This window comes from Felis catus, chromosome F2 (assembly GCF_018350175.1).
Source record: "Felis catus isolate Fca126 chromosome F2, F.catus_Fca126_mat1.0, whole genome shotgun sequence".
NCBI classification, from domain to species: domain Eukaryota; kingdom Metazoa; phylum Chordata; class Mammalia; order Carnivora; family Felidae; genus Felis; species Felis catus.
This window is the reverse complement of record NC_058385.1, coordinates 53,394,407-53,417,829: the sequence shown is the minus strand read 5'-3', so window position 1 is coordinate 53,417,829 and position 23,423 is coordinate 53,394,407. Positions and strand designations below refer to the sequence as shown.

General features: G+C 35.5%; 1 protein-coding gene across 1 annotated transcript in view; it reads left to right on the top strand.

The window, feature by feature from the left end:
• EIF3E (eukaryotic translation initiation factor 3 subunit E) overlaps positions 1-23,423 on the top strand; it is a 238,298-nt gene that overhangs the window by 53,319 nt on the left and 161,556 nt on the right. Inside the window, exon 3 of the mRNA XM_045050167.1 lies at positions 23,050-23,132. The gene's annotated coding sequence lies outside the window, so the exon portion shown is untranslated. The remainder of the gene's footprint in view (positions 1-23,049; positions 23,133-23,423) is intronic.

Below are 23,423 nucleotides of genomic sequence, written 5' to 3'. Positions count from 1 at the left end.
ATATAAACCTCATGAAAATTGGGATATTTGATAGACGCTCTGTCTGCTCCCCATGGTACTGCAATCTACACAAGTCATCAGATTGAATAATTTCTGTGACTCTCCAGACTTGGAAGATTGGTGTTTAACACCTAAACTTTTTATACTGCAGAAGCTTATACACTTAGTGAATGGGAGGAAAGAAAGAACAACTTAATCATTGACCCATCTTCTCTAGTTCTTATGGACCATTTGCTTTGGTACAAACAAATGAGACAATGGACACTTTGGTTGTGAGAGATTTAAAACAAAATAAATTCGGGGTGCCTGGGTGCCTCAGTTGGTTGAGTGTCTGACTCTTGATTTTGGCTCTCAGGTCATGATCTCATGTTTCATGAGTTCAATCCCTGTGTATTAGTGAAGAGCTTGCTTGGGATTCTTTCTCTCCCTCTGTCTCTACCCCTCCCCTCCACTCAGGCGTTCTCTCTCTCTCTCTCTCTCTCTGTCTCTCTAAATTAATAAATAAACTTTAAAAAATCAAGCATATGCAAGTGGAGACATGAACAGAGTCCTGGTGGCAGTGAGTTGCATCTCCATTTCAGTTCTTCCTTGATTTCATGACTTACGTTTGTATTCTTTGTAGTTACATATATCAATGTAGTTACATGTAGTTATAATTTGTTCCCCTAAAATGATTTGGTTTAGGATTCTGTTTCTTACTGCTGAAAGAGCCCTGATTAATTTACTAAAGGATGAACATAGTTTTCCATCAACATAACTAGCATAGAATTTTTAACTTGTCTACAAAAGTATAGGGGCATTTTATTTCTACTTCAGTATTTTGCTCCTAGGGACACGTGGGTAGCTGAGTTGGTTAAGCATCCAACTTGGGTTCAGGTCATGATCTCACAGCTCACGAGTTCAAGCCCCTCTTAGGGCCCTGTGCTGACAGCTCAGAGCCTGGAGCCTGCTTTGGATTCTGTGTCTCCCTCTCTCTCTGTCTCTCTGTCTCTGTCTCTCTCTCTCTCTTTCTCTTTCTCTCTCTCTCTGAAAGATAAATAAATAAGCTTTAAAAAAGATAATTTGCTCCTGGAGAGAAAATAGACCCCACATACAAAAAATAGTTACTAAGCACATCTAAAAAACACATATAAAGAGAGACTCTTTCTGTCTGATTTTTCTTCCCTTATTCAAATCCCAGTGAATTTGGTTTAGTGAATGGGGTCTCTCAAGGTTAAATTCTTCCTTAAGAATTTTTCTAGAACTCTTTCTTAAAATTGTGGTGCATGCTTTTCCTGATCTTCAAGCAAATTTCAAAATAATTTGACTTGAAATTGGGTAACTAAGATAATATCCATCCTCCTAAATATACAATTTTAATATAAATTCTATACACCATTATCTTTGAGATTCAGAAACCCTTATGCCTATAATACAGCTCTACTTTATGATAATAAAATTGTTCCTAGTTTTATAATGGCATAAATGTCTAAGTAGCTATTTGGGGATAGAAGGACAGAGTACCTAGGGTTATGGCTGCTTGGTCCACGGAACAGATTGAAATTTGCTGTTTTGAGGGCTCTGTTTCCAATTTTTTAGAAATTGCCACTGATATGTAACCTAACAGCCACAGCATACATGATCGCCTATGCAGACCATCTCAGACTACACCATTGCTTATCTTACCTTATCTTTACAGTCTCAACACTCAAAATGCAGGCTGTAACTTTGTCCTTTCTCACCCCTCTCTCTTTTCTCCTATGTTCCTAGTTCTTATGAAAAACTTCCAATTTGTAGTTGGCTACAGGATCCCCTAAATCTGGATCTTGATCATTTACAGTTTCACTAGATTTAGTCATTTAAAAATTTTTGTAAGTTATTTAGAACAGCAACCTTAAAAGGAAGGACTAAATCTTCAATAGAAATTAAAATAAAATATAATGTATAACCAAATCATCAACTTAATTCTTCCTTCAAGGTGGGTAAATCTAGTATCACAATGAGTGTAGGTAACAACTACATGTGCTCACCTGAAAAGACAGTAGAATTAACTAACTGAATGACTCCCTAATCTTCAAGCAATCACAACTTGTCCTCAGTTAACCTCTGACACACATTACTTTCAGCTTCTCATGTCTCTCTGCGCATGATCCGGGCCCAAGCACTAGTATACAGGAAAAGGGCCATGATATGCACAAATGCACCAGAGAGGCTACCTTTTATCTCATACAGAAAAAGTGTTCGTTGTTCAAATCTGGGTGTCCTTAGCTTCCTTTACTTCCACTCCTGTCACTATTAGAAAAGAGGTGGCAAGGAAGTGCAGTAGTTTAAGTAATCAATTTCTGTAAATAACTCCTATTCATGGCTTGTTCTATAGCTTCCCTGTAGCATCTCAGCTGAGAAGCCCAAGTGGGACTTTTTAGGTGCAGTGAAGCTCAGCTTTCAGTTTCTCAAGTTGATCTTCAAGTAAGTCAGAACCTCTGGAAGTCCATCACTGTCTTCAACTTTCAGCTCCTAAAAATTATCAATGTCATAACCAAATGGTATTTAATAAGCATTACTATGTCACTTCCCCTTCAGCTTCTGGAACAGGAGCAAAGGGAATAGGAATGGATATATGACAAGCTGTCCAGCAGAGCTGCTGTTGTATAAATATGATTTAACACAGGCCAAAAAAAAAAAAATCTCTGGATTGGTTAAGGTACACGTTTTTTCACTTTACACCAATTGTAACAACTGGCTTTTCTGTCTCTGAAAAGAAATAAACTGGTAAAAACTTGTCAAATGCTATCATTTATTGTGCATGCCACTTGTAGAATGTGTTTGTGCAGGAGGATTTGCCCTTTCCATATGGTTTAAGTTATTGGCAAAGTGAAGCTAAACAAGTGTATTTGAAAGGATGGTGCGAATGCCTTCCATTTTGGTGATTTATAGCTGTCCACAGCTATCAGTGTTTTTATTTAAAAATTATTAGAGCAATTATAGGGCAGGAGGTGTATGTGGAGCTTGAAAATATGACCAAGAATGATTCATATAGTGATGACTGTATATAGAAGTAGCTTCACTGAATGAGAAGAGTTATTCTTAGCATCTTATTTTATCCCAAAATCTTTACATGGTTTTGCCCCTGGAGAAAATCCCCTTTCTTTTTCCTATTACTTTGATGATTTTCCTATTTTTGAAAATGAAATTACACAAGAAAATTAAATAAAAAATACAAATTTTGTATTTCCACGTGGTATGGCAGTCTATCTAGAAGACCCAATAAAAAGAGATTTTAATTTTAAAATTAAAATAAAATAATGGGAAACAACTAGGATTCAGTAAGCATACTAGCTAAAAAAGCAAAGAAATCATTAACTTTACTATATACATTAAATAACATTTCAAAATTATACAGAAGTAAAATATCCAATTTACAATAGTAATCAACATTCAAAAATCTAAAGATAAATTTTTTTAAGGAACAATGCAAAAATTAAAATTCTACTGAAGATGTCAATAGATGGGATAACATTTTCTTTTATAGAAAGACTCTATTGTAATGATATAAATGTCTAAATTAATGTATGAATTCACTCTGAGCCCAATTAGAAAACTGGGTTTTTGAAATGTGAAAAAATAATTCAAAGTTTTTTGTGGCACCTGATTGGATACATCAGATTATTGAAAAAAAAAATCTGAAAGCAAAAAGTAACAAAGTGAGACAGCCCTGCTAAATATTAAAACGTAAAGTGATTAAAACAGTGTGATACTAGAATAGGGATAAAAAGATCAATGGAGCAGATCAGAATATCTAAAAATGGATGCAAGTAAGTTTGAGAATTTAGTATAGAAAGACTGATTAGTCAATAAATTGTGTTGGTATAACTGGCTAGCCATTTGGAAAATAATTAAGCTAGATTCCTACCTCACTCATTATACTAAAATAAATTCCAGATGGATCAAAAAATTTTAAACTAAAACCATAAAAGTAGTTTTAAAAAGACTCAGATGACTGTTTTTAATAAAATTGGAATAGGAAAGGCTTTTAAAATGTGATACAAGACCCAGAATTTAAAAGGAAAAGACTGACAATTTTGACTACATAGAAATAAACGCTTTCTCAATATTTAAAAACATCAGTAAAACAAAAAATTACAAACTGGAAAAAATGAGCATGACAAATATGGTAGACAAAGGGCTAATGTCTTCAATACTATTTTAAAAACTATTAATTTGAAGATCTATAAAAAACAAATGAAAAGTCAATAGCAGAATGGACAAAGGACTCAACATGGCTGGCCTCAGAGAAAGTAACACCAATCATATAAACCTAGGAAGACACTTAACCTCACTCATAATTTTTTAAAATGCAAAATAAAAGAGAACAATGCAAATTTCTATAAACCAGTAATAAAAAGATGACATTTGGTATTAAGTATTAAGATTTCTATGTACATTTAGACAAAAATTAAAAAATGATATGGTGAATGAATTTTGTTAGAACAAGAATAAATAGGTACACTTTTTTAAAAAGGCAATTTGACGTTATTTATCTAAATATACGTATAGATTTCCCTTGAACTAGCAATTGCATTTTAGCCATTAATGCAACAGATATATTCACACAAATGTTGAAAGATGTACAAATAGAGTTTATATTCAACCAGTAGGCAAAATGATAGCTATGCTGGTTGTTAAAACACAGAAACCCTTCTGTAAATGGTTGCTGCACTGAGGTCCTTGATTTCCTCACCCTATGCCTCAGTTGCCTCATCCTCTGGAGTGGGCTTCTTTGTGACACAGCAACAAATAACTCATGCCTGGTCCAGCAGGGGGCCACTAAAATCTCACTACAGCACTAAAGTTGGGATCCATGTTTGTTGGTCAGTGCCTATGACATAAGGATCTTTAAATATTTTCATATCACCTCTGCGAATAAGATGTTCAGTGCAATTTGTTTAAAAATATCTAAATACCCACTAAAGATCAATTACATTATTTGTGGGATAGCAACGCCATGAAATATTCTGACACAAAGAAATAATGAGGTAAATTTATATGTAATGATATAAAGAAATAGCCACAATATATCTTAAATTTAAAACCCATGTTGTAAAACATTTATGTTGTGATTCTGTTTATACATTGTAAAAGGCTCTATAAATAAGATATTTTTAATGTACATAGGAAGTGTCAGGAAGCATACATACTAAAGAGTGAACTGGGTAGTGGAAGTTTATGGAGGTAACAGGGACTCTTACTTTTTTTTTATTATTATTCCAGTAAAGTTAACGTACAGTGTTATATTAGTTTCAGGTGTACAATATAGTTATTCAACAATTTTATACATTACTCCATGGCTCATCATAAGTGTTCTCTCTTTTTTTTAAACATTTATTCATTTTGAGAGACAGAGACAGAGCGCAAGCACAGAGAGACACAGAATCAGAAGCAGGCTTCAGGCTCTGAGCTGTCAGCCCAGAACCTGATGCAGAGCTTGAACCCACCAACCGCGAGATTCTGACCTGAGCCAAAGTCAGATGCTCAACCGACTGAGCCACACAGGCACCCCTGATCATAAGTGTACTCTTTATCTAGGAGCCTCTTATTTTTACTTATATACTTTCATATTATTTGTTATTTTTTCCTCTTTCTTTTAAAAAAAGCATCTGTATTGCTTATAAAATAAAAAACTTTTTAATTGGCATGAAAGTATTTACCATATCACATATTTTTGAGTCCCCTTAGTCAGGAGTCCTGAAATTTTCCATGGACCCTCTTGCAGTCTAGTGAAGCCTGTGAAGTGTTTCTCACAATAATGTTTTTATATGTTTAAAGTAAAATACATAGTAGTACATAGGAAACTAATTATATTGGAATACAATTATCAAAATATTTAAAAGAAAACAAATTTATGATACAGTAATAGAAGTGTTTTGTTTATTGACACATTTGATAACAATATCCAGGAGCAGGTTTAATAACTAATGTAATTTCAAAGAAGTAATAAACATAAATGTAGTTTGGGATATCTATAACAATTACAGTGTTGTATGAAAATATATATAACTTCTACTCATGACATAGTTATAGATAACCACTAATACTGCTGTGGTTTGTTGTTTACCCTCATAATTGGAGGAAATGTTAAATTTTAGTTAACTTAATAAAAATACATAATTTTTCCCATCCAAATTTACAGAACCCCTGAATTCTATCCACAGACCACTTGAGAAACCATGGGTTCCAGATACATAACTTGAAAATATTAGTACCTCATTTATTTATTTATTTTTTTAATTTTTTTTTCAACGTTTATTTATTTTTGGGACAGAGAGAGACAGAGCATGAACGGGGGAGGGGCAGAGAGAGAGAGGGAGACACAGAATCAGAAACAGGCTCCAGGCTCTGAGCCATCAGCCCAGAGCCCGACGCGGGGCTCGAACTCACAGACCGCGAGATCGTGACCTGGCTGAAGTCGGACGCTTAACCGACTGCGCCACCCAGGCGCCCCAACTTAATAAAAATACATAATTTTTCCCATCCAAATTTACAGAACCCCTGAATTCTATCCACAGACCACTTGAGAAACCATGGGTTCCAGATATATAACTTGAAAATATTAGTCCCTCATTTAAAACAAGTTTTATGTCATTCGGTGTAGCTATGTGCTCCCCTTGTTTAAAGAGAGTCCTTTACAATTGTGAGCTAAAGAGAATGGAATCCTCAAAAATTGTTCCCAGATCACTAGCTTCTTAAATAGACCCTTAATGTAACAGTTTATACTATGAAGTTAGCTCAACTTTTCAAAGTACAGCATATCTACAATATTTTATTTCTCTTCTATCTCTACTTTCCTATTCCCTTTATCCCCTATCTGTACACTGGCTTACCTTTTTACCTCTTCTCTTTACACTAGCATTTCCCATCTAGCTGTTTGGCTCTCTAGTCTTCCCACAAGTTTAGATTGTCTTTTAGCTTGTTTTAGTTCCAGCTCTTGATCTTGCTTTCAATGGTGGTTATAATTAACTCCTTATAAATCAAGATGTTAACCCTTACCCGCTATTGGGCATGCAATTTGAAATAGTATTTCAGTAACAGGGGTGGATTTGCATTGATCCATTCGCACTACAACAGTCCCCACTGTGACTAATGATACAAAGGGTCAAGGTGACTGGGATTAGTGGTTATGGCATCAGTGGTTATAGAATAGATCAAATTTAACAATCCTGCATAGGAACCTTGGATTGACCCTGTATTTTGACATAATGCTTTCTAATCTGAGACTTTAAAAAATATTGCTGCCCAAAATTACTCTTTCTCTAAAATTATACCAAATAGTGTTAGTTCTACTTTTTCTTGACAGTTTTAGAACTGAGTTTGTATATAGCTTGTGTTTGGTTAGTGTGTGTGTAAGTGTGTGTGTGTGTGAGTATATGTGCGTGTGTGTGATGTGCTTTTAAAGATGGTTGTAACTGATCGAGGTGGAGAATATGTAAATACATTTTGATTTCAGAAAATACAGGTTCTAAAATCAAAGAGATTGGGAAACAATCTCTTTTGAGTCCCAAAAATAGTGTAGCTCTATAATCATGATCCAAAATCTCTTGCTGCTTCAGTACGCAATGATTTCATCCATTCAGAGACTTGTTTGCGTACTTTTTTTTTTGCATACTATAAAATCTGTCCTTATAATTTAACACTTTTTAAAAGTTTATTTATTTATTGAGAGAGAGAGAGAGAGAGAGAGAGAGAGAGAGAGAGATTGAGAATCCCAAGCAGGCTCCGTACTGTGAGCACAGAGCCCCATGTGGGGCTCAATCTCAGAAACTGTGAGATCATGACCTGAGCCAAATTCAGTAGTTAGGATGCTTAACTGACTAAACCACCCAGGCTCCCCTACCACCCTTTTTTTCAACTAGCTTCTGTTCCTTGCAACCAAATATGTTCTGAATAAGGTGTTTTGAGAAACACTTAGAATTCTCTTTCTCTCTCTTTCTCAAAATAAATAAATAAACTTAAAAAAAATTCTCATTAAATTCCAGTTAGTTTACAGTGTAATATTAGTTTCAGATTTAGAATTTAGTGATTCATTACTTACGTTCAACACCCAATGGTCATCACAAGTGCCCTCCTTAATCCCTATCACCCATTTAACCCATCTCCTTACCTGCCTCCCCTCCAGTTAACCCTCAGTTTGTTCTCTATAGTTAAGAGTCTGTTTTATGGCTTGCCTCTCTCTTTCTTCCCCCATGTTCACCTTTTTTGTTTCTTAAATTCCAAATGTGAGTGAAATCATATGATATTTGTCTTTGACTGACTTATTTCACCTAGTATAATACACTCTAGCTCCATCCTCATCGTTGCAAATGGCAAGATTTCATTCTTTATTATGGCCAATATGGCTTTAATATGGCTAATATGGTGTTATATACACCACGTGTTTTTTATCCATCATCAGTCAGTGGACATTTGGGCTCTTACCATAATTTAGCTATTGTTGATAATGCTACTATAAACATTGGGGTGCATATATCCTTTTGACTCAGTATTTTTTCCAGTTTATTCTCTTTAAAACACAGTGTTTTAATTCCTTCTTACACAAGACAGGTTTCTGATTTTAATATGCTCCATACTGATTAACATCTAAAAATCACTTGTCTACCTCCTAAAGCACTGCAAAATGTGGCTTGTCTTTTATGAGGTGTGTTAAATGTGTCTTCCATTTCTTTGGGCTGTTTATGTTAAATCAGTGATTACTTCTCTGAAGGGATCATTCTGAAAACAACCAGTTCAGACTGACTGTTACATTAACATAAAAATGTCACTCTGAACTGTTACATTAACATATAATTTTTTAAAAACATTTGTTTATTTTTGAGACAGAGAGAGACAGAGCATGAACGGGGGAGGGGCAGAGAGAGAGGGAGACACAGAATCGGAAACAGGCTCCAGGCTCTGAGCCGTCAGCACAGAGCCCCACGCGGGGCTCGAACCCACGGACTGCGAGATCGTGACCTGAGCCGAAGTCGGCCGCTTAACCGACTGAGCCACCCAGGTGTTCCTAATTTTTTTTTTCTATTTTAGCAAGATGTAATCTAATCCTTTTAAGATGGGAAAGCATTAAAGTTGAATTTTATTTGTTACAAGTGTGCTTAAGTAATATGATGACTATATTTTACTAGAGGCTGATATTATCACCAAATTATATACGCTAAGCTCTTACATACTATGTAAACTATGAAATGAAAACCTTTTCTATACAATTCATAGGTCAAAAGAAACAAAAGTATAGACATAAGATAAAAAATATATAAGATATATGGTATTCAAGGTGGGTGTGAATCAATATGTAAATCCAAACCTTGCAAGAGGTGTCTATTCATCTTTATCTTTTACCACCACAGATTCACAAAATCCACCTAACCTTTTTATATTTGGCTCATTATAGATACTAACTATACCTGAAACTACATCAGCAAAAGAACTGAAACTAATATATTACCTATTATACATTGCCTGTGTCTTTATCTTACCTCCCTCTCCTAGAATCTGTCATACAGCACACATTAAAAAAGAAGCAAATATAGTTACTCATTAGCTCAGCTCTGCCCTCCCTGGCTTTCAGAGAAAAAAAAATTATTCCCAATTGGTCTCTCTAGGGAAAAAAGTATTTTAATAAATCATATCCCAAAGTGTGTTTTGTGGGATGGTAATAGATATTAAAAGAAAGAGTTCTATAGCCAAACTGGTTATTAGGGGTCGTTTTATTCATTGCAGAATTTTTTTCAGACTTTAAGTTGCGATAATATGCTCATTATAATCTCTCTAGCAGGAATGAGCTATTGCATAAAAAGTTCCATGATTAATTTGACTGGAGAACCTAATTTAAAAGAAATCATCTTTTCACCTAAACAGCAAGTGGCACATCTTGGAAAACACTGCTTGGACTCTTAGACACATCAGTTATAACCTTCTCAAAATTCAAACACAGGTTTTATAGGGAAATAGCCCCTCTCCCTATTATTAATACATATTCATCTTACAAGCAAACTGTTAAAACAGGTCTTAAACTTACATGTGTGGATTTGAAAAAATGATCCCTAGAAAACACTGGATTTATGAAGAATGATTTTTTTTAAAGAAAAATTATGAGGGGCGCCTGGGTGGCGCAGTCGGTTAAGCGTCCGACTTCAGCCAGGTCACGATCTCGCGGTCCGTGAGTTCGAGCCCCGCGTCAGGCTCTGGGCTGATGGCTCGGAGCCTGGAGCCTCTTTCCGATTCTGTGTCTCCCTCTCTCTCTGCCTCTCCCCCATTCATGCTCTGTCTCTCTCTGTCCCAAAAATAAATAAAAAACGTTGAAAAAAAAAATTAAAAAAAAAAAAAGAAAAATTATGAAACCAAACTCAGTTTTATACAAAGAGTGCAAGGGGAAAAAAAAGCCTTCTCAAGTGACCTGCTTTAAAACAATAAGTTGAATCACTCTAAACTCTTTAAAGTTTTCTCTGTGAACCAGTTCTTAAACACACATTCTTCTTTTTCCTCAAGTGAGTTACTATCTCCTCACTACTAGACATCCCAATAGGAGGCATGTTTCCTTTAGAGATAAAGCTAATACAATGCTCAAACACATTTTTTTTCAGTTGTTCCAGAATCAGTGCATTTTAGGAGTAAGATTTTTTTTTAATAACCATTAATCTATGATTGGGTTTTCCTATGTTTGGAAGAAACTTTTAGCCAGCAGTAGGAATGCCTAAAGGAAATGGACACTAATTACCTTATTTGTTTATTCAGTTAACATTTGATGATTGTACTTTTACTTATTATTGGCCTATATACTGGGATGAGGGTGAAAAGACAAGCCACAGACTGGAAGAAAATCTTTGCAAAACCTGTACCTGATAAAGAACTGATGTACAAAATATATAAAGAACATTTAGAACTCAACAATTAGAAACCAACAACCCAATTAGAAAGTGGACAAAGATCTAAACAGGAATCTCACTAAAGAAAATATACGGATGGCAAATAAGCATATGAGCAGATGCTCAATCTCATATGTCATTAAGGAATTACAAATTAAAACAATGAGACACCACTATACAATGATTAGAATGATTGAAATCCAGAACATTGACAAAACCCAATACTGGCAAGAATATGGAGCAATAGGAATTCTCATTCATTTCTGGTGGAAATGCAAAATGGTACAGTCACTTTGGAAATTTGACAGTTTCTTACAAAGCTAAACATAGTCTTACCATAGTATCCAGCATTTATCCAAATGAGTATTTATCCAAATGAGTCGAAAGCTTATGTTCATACAAAAACCTGCACACGAATGTTTATGTTTCATTTATAATTGCCAAAACTTATAAGTAATCAAGATGTCCTGCAATAGGCGAATGGATAAGCAAACCCATGGTACATCCGCAGTAGGGAGTATTATTCAGCAATAAATAGAAGTGAGCTAACAAGTCATTAAAAGAAGTGGAGTGATCTTAAATTTACATTGCTAAGTGAAAGAAGCCAATCTGAATAGGTTACTTACTTAGGTTACTTACTATATGATCTCAACTAGAAGACATTCTGGAAAAGGCAAAACTCTAGGGACTATTAAAAGATCAGTGGTTTCCAGAGCTTTGGAAAGAGAAATAGAAGAATAAATAGGTGGAAAACAGGATATTTAGACCAATGAAACTATTATGTATAATACTGCAATGGTGAATATATGCCATTATTCATGTTTCAAAACTCATAGAACTATACAACACAAAGAATGAACCCTAATGTAAATTAGGAACTTCAGTTAAAAATAATGTATCAATATTGGCCCATCAGTTACAGCAGATGTATTACTGTTATGCAAGAGGTTTCTAATAGGGGGAACTGTATACAGGATAGAGGGGGGAGAAGAGGTATATGGGAATTCCTTGTACTTTCTGTTCAAATTTTTTGTAAACCAAAAATTGTTCTAAAAAGTAAAATTGATTAAAGTTTGAAGACCACCAACTTGTAACATTACATTATGGCAAGGACCAGTATTTATGGCCCTTAAAAAAAAAAAAAAGGACACATTCAGAGTTGAGGACATAAACCTTTGTGAGAGACAAAGACAGTTTATGCCACAGGATGGTTATATTATAATATACTATTTATTTTTTATACCATTTTCTATACAGAAGACTCTTCTTGAATGGACCATGAATATAACTTTGATGCTGATTCCTCTATTTTAATATAGACTGTAAAACTTCTTTTAAGTTACCTTTTGTTCCAAGTTTCTTTTCAATCACTTCAAATCTAAAAATTATGGGAAATGTTTTGGGGGGTTGTTAAGATTAAAGCACCCTTTGCCCCCTTTTAAGAGGCCTCCGACTGGTACTTTAATTCTAAGGGAATGTACCCACCAGTTCTGGGATGTCTGCCCTGGGAGGTTAGCTAGTGGTTGACTTCTTACTATACATACTCAATCAGTCAATGATTGGCCAGAAAATTTCACATTATTTTGTACCACTTGAAAGCAAAAAAGGAGGGGAAAAATTCCCCAAATTGCTGTTTTCAAGTGTCCAAGTGCAATTTCAAGTAACAATTGAGTTTGACCAGTTTAGTACAACCCTGAAGCTCAAGCTGACTCCAAACTTGTCTTTAATCAAGTTAACCACAGCATGCAGCCAGTAAAGGAGGCATTTGCCATTATGTCCCTCCTTATCAATACAAAACCCTACTCAATTATTTAACTTCTCACAGCACCCTTAGCAGCCCCAGACTTCCTCTTTTGCACCTCTCAACCCATTGCAATCTAAGTGATTATATAAATGTATTTCTTTTTTTTTTTAATGTTTTTATTTATTTTTGAGAGAGAGAGAGAGAGAGTGTGCAAGCAGGGGAGAGACACAGAGAGAGAGGGAGACACAGAATCCTAAGACAGGCTCCAGGCTCTGAGCTGTCAGCCAGAGCATGATGTGGTGCTTGAACTCACCAACTGTGAGATCATGACCTGGGCAAAGTCAGATGCTTGACTGACTGAGCCACCCAGGTGCCCTTATAATTCTATTTCTTAGGACGGTAGGTCATGAGAACAGAATTTAAAAATGAGAACTTTTTTCAGAATACATGGAGTTATTTTAAGGTGTGTTTTTCAGCAGATAGTAAAAAGGACAAACCAGAAACTTGACTAGGTAAGAGCTTTGTTCCAAGAATTCAAATTCTGAAGAAGCTTATTTTAATATTTAAGGAATGTTGACAGCATCTCTTAGTGACACAAAATTCACTCAAATTTACCTTTTGCCACGGGTTTGAGGTTGAGCCTCTAGTGACATTGAGATTTGTAACATGGAAACTTCTTTTAAATGAAAATTCTTTATTTTTTCCTAGAGGAGATGGTAAAGAGTTCCCCATAAGCCTCTTATAAAAAGCCATTGGAAGAAGGAGGAAAGGAAGTAACTAATGGGGGTAAATCCGTTTAAAAAGAGGTAATGAGGGGTGCCTCAGGGGCTCAGTTGGTTAAGCATCTGACTCTTGATTTCAACTCAGTCATGATCTCACAGCTTGAGAGATGGAACCCTGCGATGGGCTCTGTGTTCAAAGACATAAAAAAAAAAAAAAAAAAAGAGGTAGTGAATAATCAATGTGAGAACATTAAGATGTGAAATAAGGACTCTGGATTTCTATGTATTTTTAGTACAGCTTTTGTAGATTACTCCACATATCATATAATTCATCCATTTAAGGTGTACAATTCAATGTTTTTTAGTTTTTAGCATTTTCACAGTTTTGTTCAACCATCACCACACTCTAACTTTAGAATACTTTCATCCTCACTAAAAAAGTCCCATATCCTTTACAGATCAGTCTTCGTTCCCCACCCACACCTGCCCCACCTAAGTCCACTTTCTGTCTCTGTAAATTTGCTTACTCTGCACATTTTATATGAATGGAATCATACAGTATGTGGCCTTTTGTGACTGGTTTCCTTCACTTAGCATAACGTTTTCAAAGCTCATTCATGTAGTAGCATGTATTAGTATTTAATTTCATTTTATTGATGAATAATATTGCATGTTATAAATATCACATTTTATTTATTATTTCATAAGTTGATGGACATTTGGGTTATTTTAGTTTTTTGGCTATTTGAATAATGCTTCTTGGAACATTTTTATGCATGTTTTTGTGGGGGCATATGCTCTAATTTTTCTTGGGTTAGATACTTAAAATTGGAATCACTACATCATATACTAATTCTGTGTTTAACTTTTTAAGGGACTGCTACATTGTTTTCCAAAGGAGCTGCACCATTTTACATTTTCTGCCATCAATGTATGAAAGCTCTAAGTTTCTCCAAATTAAATCTCTCTCATAAATTAGCTTTCTCAAAAGCAAATGTATTAATGTATTCATGCATGTTTTCATATAGGCCTACAAAGTAAAGAATTTGGAAGAAAAAGGCCAAGGTTTTAGTAATAGTTATCTCTAGAAATCATGATTGCACGTGAGTTTTTTCCTCATTTTTTTTTGCTTATTTATAACTATCTTTGTAAAAACAATAAGCACATATAGCTTTTTTGTTTTAGAGAAAAAACATGATCATCTTGCTAGTAGGACCCATAGCACTCATTCTCAGTCTGGTTGATCATTAGAAACACCAGAAGAGCTTTAAAAAAAAAAACAAAAAACAATGTCTTAGAGCACCTGGGTGGCTCAGTTGGTTAAGTGTCCGACTCTTGATTTCAGCTCAGATCATGATCTCACAGGTCATGTGTTTGAGCCCTCCATCAGGCTCAGCGCTGACAGTGAAAAGCCTGCTTGGGATCCTCTCTCTCCCTCTCTCTCTCTGCCCCTCCCCCACTCATGCTCGCTCTCTCTCTCTCTCTCTCTCAAAAATAAATGAATAAACTTCAAAAAATTAAGAAACACTACCAATGTCTTGACCATCCTTCCTTAGAAATTCATATTCAGTTGATTTGGGAATATTCTAATGTGCAAGCAGATTAAGAACTATACCCTATACCTTCATATCCACACTGTCTTATTTGTTGAGTTTTACTGAAGGGGAAAAAAAGAAAACCTTACAGACTGGCAGTCTCCTGATGTGAGTTTAGTCCAGGCCATTTTATTTATGGTTTGCAAGGTATTATCTTTACTGGGTTACATCTGGAGAGGCTTCCCTAGTATCAAGAGGCTACTTCAAGAAACATGTGAAGAGGTGTCCCAAACTTTCTTCTGGCAAGTGTCATGGGAAGATCAGAAACTTAATGTTGAAATGAAACCATCTGGCACTTAAGGAGTTTTATACCTATAGTAAGGTACAGTTTTAAGCCCTCTTCAAAATAAAGCTGTCTTTGACTTCATGGATAATAATATTTAGACAATGATTTGTCATGCAGTCCTTTGCTACATGGTAATGAGAGGTGTACAGAAGCAGTCTGGGGATGGGAGAGAGAAGATGGAAGTAACTCCATAAGAATATGCATCACTGAATATTCTACATCTGTTGTCTTTTTTTACATAGAATAGGTGATTGGAGAGAAACTGGGTCCATTAAAATTCTTGATTCTGGTGTCTACTGTAAGTAACATACTTCTTGAATGAAGAACAAAGGAGTCAGTTTCATGACTGAGTAATGGGGTATTGTGACATTACGTGTCTGGTATCTTCAAAACTAAGGATTTTTGATGTTCCCTTCAGAAGGATCTACTCCTGAAGCACCTGAAGGCTTTTAACTTAAAAAATTGGAAGCATACATTCCTTGATAAATCTTACTCTTGGTTTCTGTCTAAGCTCTATCTGGTGGGGTGAAGAGAGAGGGTAAAGAGAATGGTTGTCTTTTTCTATGACAAGGGGGAAATGTGCTGCTGAATTTAAGCAGCGCTTTTCACAAATGTCAGTTAGTTTTGGAAGAATTCTTTTTATCCACAAACCAATTTTCATGAGTTTTAACTATGTACAAAGTACATGGTAATTCTGTTGGTAAAGCCAATAATGAGTGACATTATTTAAGCCTTCAAATTCATATGATCCAGAAGAAAAAATATAACTCCTCAAGAGATTATTAAACAAAGCAGAATATGAAAATTTTCATAGCAATTATATATAATAGTTCTTTAAGATTTCTAAGAATAAAGACAGCACTTTTGGAAGTGGAAGATGTTCAATGTTTTTCTAGCATAGTCTCAATGCTAAATTTCCCCCCACCATCTGGAAAGTGGTACTAACTTTCAAATGAATCTACAATCCCTTCACATTCTATTGAAAGACTTTTTGTTTATCCTTTTCTCTCACTGCACTAGGTATCATTATTATTTCTATGTAATAAATGATAAGTGTCTTGTTTTTTTTAGTTTTCTGGCTCCTGCTAAAAATAGCCAAATTACCTGTAAATTTAGAATGTTAATTTGTAATCACATAGAACATTCATATCAAAGAAGATGCAGGATTCTTCTCCTGATTAACTTTGGAAGTTCAAACTTTTTAATGTTTAAACACTATAATAATTCCAATTATTTATCAAACTCTTTCACTTTGTTTCTTCTTGTGTATTTTTCTTGTTGTAAGTGTATTAGCTCATTTAACATTCAAAGACATCCTATATGTAATTTTCTAGATTCATTTTCATCATAATTCCTGAAAATGCAGATATATTTTGTTTATATCAATGTATTTTTTAAATTATAAAAACCAATGTAAAAAAAAAAACTGGTAAGTGGCTGTTTCATCTACTGTATTGGCTGAGTTTAGTCCCATCCTCAATTCACTCTTTTAAAGATATCTCTTGTAAGTTTGTAATTTATACATTCTGGTTCTATTCTTCTAGTAGTTAACTATTAAATAGTAATACATACTTAACCAAATAGGTTTTGAGGTGAATCACTAATTCTATCCTTCTCTTGAAATAAGACAAGGATCTTAAAATGTTTTCTACCATCCCACATAACATATGTATGTTATTTCTATTTTATTTTTTAAAATGTTTATGTGTTTTTGAGAGAGAGACAAAGAGAGAGAAAGAAAGAGAGAGAGGAAACACGAGTGAAGGAGGGGCAGAGAGAGAGGGAGTGAGAGAATCCCAAGCAGGCTCCACACTGTCATTGCAGAACCTGATGAGGAGCTTGATCTCACAAACTGCTAGATCACGACCTTAGCCACAAATCACAAGTTGGATGCTTAACTGACTGAGCCACCCAGGTAACCCTGTTTTTAGTTTATTTAAAAATTTTTTTTCAACGTTTATTTATTTTTGGGACAGAGAGAGACAGAGCATGAACGGGGGAGGGGCAGAGAGAGAGGGAGACACAGAATCGGAAACAGGCTCCAGGCTCTGAGCCATCAGCCCAGAGCCTGACGCGGGGCTCGAACTCACGGACCGCGAGATCGTGACCCGGCTGAAGTCGGACGCTTAACCGACTGCGCCACCCAGGCGCCCCTTAGTTTATTTTAATGTTGTACATGCACACATACACACACACACTTTATTTCTTATTTTTAAAATTTTAAAAATATTTATTCATTTATTTTGAGAGAGAGAGAGAGAGAGAGAGAGAGAGAGAGAGAGAGAGAGAGAATCCCAAGCAGGCTCCACACTCGGCACAGAGCCCAACATGGGACTCAATCTCATGACCTGAGCTGAAACCAAAAATCGGATGCTCAACCAACTGAGCCACCCAGGTGCCCCTATTTTATTTTTTAAGTAATCTCTACACTCAATGTGAGGTTCAAACTCACAACCCGGAGATCAAGGGTCACATGCTCTACCAACTGAGCCAACTAGGTGCCCACCCCACCATACACACTTTAAACATCTAAACCTAGATTCATCAACGTGCTTTGAGTTTTTGTTTGCTTATCATTGGTTATTTCACCACACCGTTTCCTTCTAAATTCAATTTCCTTCTTGCTGAAATATATTTTTGGTAATATTTTAGTAAGGATCTGTAAATATAACCTGTATCAGCCTTTGTAATATTAAAATGTTTTTCTTCTTAATTTAAAAATTCTAGTCTTTGACGTTCTAAAGTTTCACCATACTGTGTCCAAGAATGGATTTTTTTGGTTACCCTGCTCAGAACTATCTGCTCCTTGAGTACAAAGATTCATGGTTTCTTTCATTTTCAGATTGCTTCTCTCCCAATCTCTTATTCTGGAGAGAATATCTATTAGATTTATTAGACATGTGTCAGAGAGTCTCATTTCATACTCCTGTGCACTTTTTAAATTTGTAACACAACTTATTTATCAATGAGCTCATAATTAGTTAATTGAGGAATACCATGCATATGGTATATTAGGTGCCATGTTACTTAACTCCATATTTATTTATATATCTATAAATCTATCCCACTGCACTTAGATGAACTTTCAGATCTGTCTTCAAATTTACCAATTTCCTCTTTATCCATGTTTAGTACATCCAATAGTTCATATACTGAGCTTTTCCCTTCAATTATTACATTTTTCATTTCTAAGATTTCCACTTTACTCTTTTTCAAAACTGCTTCTCTTTTAGGAGATACTGCCCTTATAATTTTTATTTCTTCCTTGTCTATATATATAAACATTTGAAGCAAATTTATGTTCACACTGTTTGCATTTTCTATTGCTTTTAACATGTGAATTCTCCTGTTTGTTGAGACTCCTGGATCACATGGAAATCTGTTTCCTTGAGTGCTTCAAATTTTAGTCAGAATCTGTGTTCAGATTAAATTGTTTTCAAAGGATGTGTCGTGATTCAGGGTTGTGAAATCATTATTGTGTGTAGTTTTACGTCTACCTCTGCCAGTCCCATGATCTCTCAACCAGTTTTTACAATAATTTCATAACTTAATATTATTTTACCAAGTGTAATATGTGAATTCAACCCTCTATCCCCACATAGTATCAGTTTAGATTTCTCCCAGATGATTAGTTTTCAACCATGACCTAGGACAGGCAGACTATTTTTTTTTTTTTTTTTGACAAATTCCCAGTCCAGTGGAAAGAACTTATCTAGTCCCTCCCAGGTCCTTGGCTTTATGCTGAGAGTGCAACTATAGCCTTCCATGCCCCCAGGTCAGCAAACTTAAATTCTGTCTTCTTTCCCAACTCTCTATGCTCAAATTAAAACCTCAGTGACTTAGAACATCCAGGGCCAGTAGCCTCATGGCCCATCTGGCTTTAGCTTCCATTCATTGCTTGGGCTTCAGATTACCTCTATTTCTGGCACCATGTGGGTGTTTTTGTTTGTTTTGTTTTGTTTTTCAAGCTGAAATATGGATATGCATGGTTTTGTGGTTGCTATATTCTATTCGGTAGTACTACCTGGAGCAACAGGAGGGGAGGCCAGTCAGCCATAACAACCAGAGAAACGCAGTTTCATCTATGTGGTACCACATAGATAATTTGACTGCCTCCATACCTTCTGCTTACCTACATTTTTACATTAAATAAACCAACAGGTCACATAGGCTGTCCTAAAAATGCAGTTTGAGTCCTGTTGCTCTTGCTCTGTCTTCACATGTCATGGTTGACAGAGACTTCTAGAGGACAAGCACTGCACCACATGCAGATATGCACGAGCATCACAGGAAAACTGAAATAAGAACAAACTTAGAGTAGTGTGCATAGTATTTCCTAGGGTCCTATTTGCAAGGAAAAACATTTTTTCCTAAGTTGGCAGCTTTCTTCTTCACAACTGTATTTCATAAATTCAGACTCAAATTGAGCCCTCTTTTTGGTTTGGCAGTGGTAATTGGTGTCTTCATATTATTTCTCTGCTTCTTTAGAATAAACAAGAAGTTTTGCTCCTGCTTTTGCCTGTTGTGACCAAATCTCAAGAAACTGGAGTGTCACTGGGCACTAGCCACGGTGATTTGGCCCAATACTTGGTCATATGTTATCCTGAAATATATCGTGAAATATAATAAAGAGAATTTTTTTGTGTATGTGGGTAGGAGGGGGTAAAATTATGAACTATAAAACCAGAGTGACAGGAAGGTGCTAGGAGAAATGTTCAAAACATTGGTGTGATTTATGAACATATGGCAAACAGATGTGGTGGAGTAATAGGGACCCCCATCTCCTTTTATAAATTTGGATCACATTTGTGTCCTTCCCGCATCAACCTAGCCTCAGGTTCATAATATGCTTTATTAAAATTCTCTGCAGGGCATATGGATGATTAATAATTGTTGATGACAGAAATTTGGTTTTGGTAAGCTGCACAGTGAAAGATAAATACAACGAGGCTATTTTAACCTCTGTATATTAAGCTTATTAGAGTAAGTCTTCTCCGTAAGATGGTCTGTGTTGAGATTGTGTGTGATTTATGGAAATGTCACCAGTGACCCTGGTTCTGGAAAAATTCTTAAAATCTCTTTTGTTGTTCTCATCATTTGAGTTTCAGTTGTCACCAGGGAAAATCATTTTTGGAAAAAAAACATAATCAAGAGTGGTTAAAATAGCCTTCAAATAAAATAAATATTGGGTAGCTATCTAGGAATAAAAATACAAAGACAGCCTTGAGATGGATATTAGAAATAGAAATTTATTTGTAACAAGTTCTGAATGTGGTGCGGAAGAGAAGCAAATAGATAGGGAAACATTGGAATATTGGCTTTTGATTCTTTCCCCACCGCTAACATGTCTGGAACATTTGGATAAGCCTTTTAATTCTTTCTACCTTTGTTAAGAGAACAAGTGTTCTACAATTAGTGTCTGTAACACAGCTTGAAAAACAATTTAATAAAACAAAAATTTTAACAACCATCTATCTGGCAAGAAATCCAAACAAGTACAAATGTGTTTCTAGTGAGGAACTCATTTTCCCTTTATCCTTCTCAAGTACTCAAATTCACTTGTTTAGAAGCAACTACTACTAGTTGGAAATTATTAAGAAAAGGTCTTAATCTTATAAGCCAATCTTTCAAATAGGAGCATTGAAATTTACGACAAATTGCATTTAGTAACCTGTACCATTCACCATGAGGTAATGGTCATTTGTAAAGCTGGAAATTATAGCAAGATCATATAATTCCCACTTCACTCAAGTGATATTTTGGGAAAATTTTTAAAAGGATAAAGGGAAAAAAAATCTGAAAATAATGAGAATAATGCTGGAGGTCTGATGATTACTGATTTGTTGAATTTTGCTTTGCCTGGGACTTTGATAGGCAGAACTATAAGATCATGTAGCCCAAACACTCGATTTGCAGTTTCACAAACCCGCATTTTTCCCACCCAATAGTATGGCTGGCAGTTGTCTGGAAGTTGAAAGGAATGATTGCTGGATCAGGGCCTCCTACAAAGTGTTACAGGAATCAGCATGGGGCAAGTCTCTGCTTAGTGTGTGGGGTTAAAATAGAAAAAGAATAGACAACCCCCATGCTTTTCTTCATACCCTCATTTTTCATTCAATTAGGGAAAATTATAAAAACAGTAACAAAAACGAAAACACACATGGTAACAATATCCTAATGTGTTTGAGAAATAATGCAGAAGATGGACTTAACCACCTCAAAACTTTTTGGGAAACTATTCAGGGGTCTAAATGGAAGTCTGGTATTTTGATTACCTAGACAACTTTCCTTCAGTTCTGTTCACATCATCAGCTTCCCTCTCACCTCTATCAGGAATGACTAATACCTCAGTTTTATACTTGTTTCTTAGAGAATGTATAAAAGAGCTTCCCAGAAAAAAAAAAAAAAAAAGTTAGTGCTGTTGCATTTTTTTGCATCTTTAGTGTGCTTTGTCCTCAGTCTGAAACTGGGTTAAGACACTTAGACTCAAATAACTGGCAGGTCTCTTGATTCTTTTTTAAATTGAAGTGCCTTGGTGGTTGACAATTGAAGAATGATTTACAATTTCTGGAGTCCTTTGTGGGTTTGGTTTTTAAGTCAAATTCTTAATATTCAAGCTCCTTGGAAGTTGGAACTTCAATAATAGCTAGTCATTTCTAAAATGTGGAATTTGTCCAGTTTTGAGTAAATAACAAACTGATATGTTTTCAAAAATGTAAATTATCACATTCAACTGTCTTGGGAAGCAACAGAGAAGCAGTAGCATTTTCCTCCAAATTGTAAAATAATTTGATATTAGAACATTTAAAACTAAAGAGAGCAGATTTTCCTGTGCAGATGTCAGAGTCCTGATAGAGTTCTCATTCACTGTAGTGTGGCCCTACAAGGACACCATAAATCTCCATGTCTTATCAGCTCAAATCTTGAGAACGTGGGAGGGAGCTATATTATGTTGTGCATCTTTTCAGAAAAAAATCTAATGTTACGTTAGCTAAGACTTTCAAAAATAAACTCAAATATTCTGGTATCCCATCAGTATAATAGTTTTGAATTACCCTAGCAATGGGACCAGCCCAACTCTTGACTACTCTTAGCTAATGTGAACACAATACTGCCTGCAACTTTGTCTTAAAACTGGTCAGTAAGCGCTGAAGATGTGTGTAAGCTGAAATAACATTTTAATTAATGAGAAGAGGCAACCAGATAGCTAAGAACTTGAAAATTAGTTTGTATTTCATCTGATCTATTCTTATCACCTATAACATTGCTAAATACAGCCTCCACTCATCCTTTCACTGATTGTACAAATAATTATTTAGCACCCTTTACATATGTATTAAGCATGGGGCACCTGGTTGGCTCAGTCAGTTAAGCGTCCAACTCTCGATTTCAGCTCAGGTCATGATCTCACGGTTTGGTTCACAGGTTCCAGCCCTGCATCAGTTCTGTACTGACAGTGGGGAGCCTGCTTGGGATCTCCCTCTCTCTCTCTGCTCTTCCCCTGCTCATGTTCTCTCTCTCTCTCTTTCACTCAAATAGATACACTTAAAAAATTTTAAAGGGAACCAATTAGAATCCCCTTGGAAAAAATAAGCAAATGAAACAGCAACAAAAACCATGGTCTCTGACTTTCAGGAACTCATATTAAGGGAAACAGAAATATAGCTACCTAATAAAAATCCTACACAATATGACTGCCATAATAGAGGTAAGTACAAAATTCTATACAAATGCAGAAAAAGGAAGGACTTGCAACTTCCAGACAAGCTAGAAAGAAGTCACGTAAACTGTGTCTCATGTTGGTGTTTTCCAGATGCGAGAAAAGGATGATTCCCTAGAGAGGGCTATGAACAAGAATACAGAGCTGTGAACAGGAATATTTGGGAACGGATATTGGTAAGGATGCTTGGGTCCACTTTACAGAGTAACCTCTATATCATATTAAGAAATTTACTATATTCGCTATAATTAATGAAGAGTTTTCTAAAGATTTACAAGTAGACGGATGGACATGGTCATATTTGGGTTTATATAAACCACACAAAACTATGAAAAATGAATTCTGGGGAATAAGACCCTAGTGAGGAAGAACAAACAGGAGGCTATTGAGAAGATGGTAACATGAACAAAGACAACTGCAGGAGGTGAGGGATCAAGAGGAAGGGGATAGAAATTAAATTCCTCAGC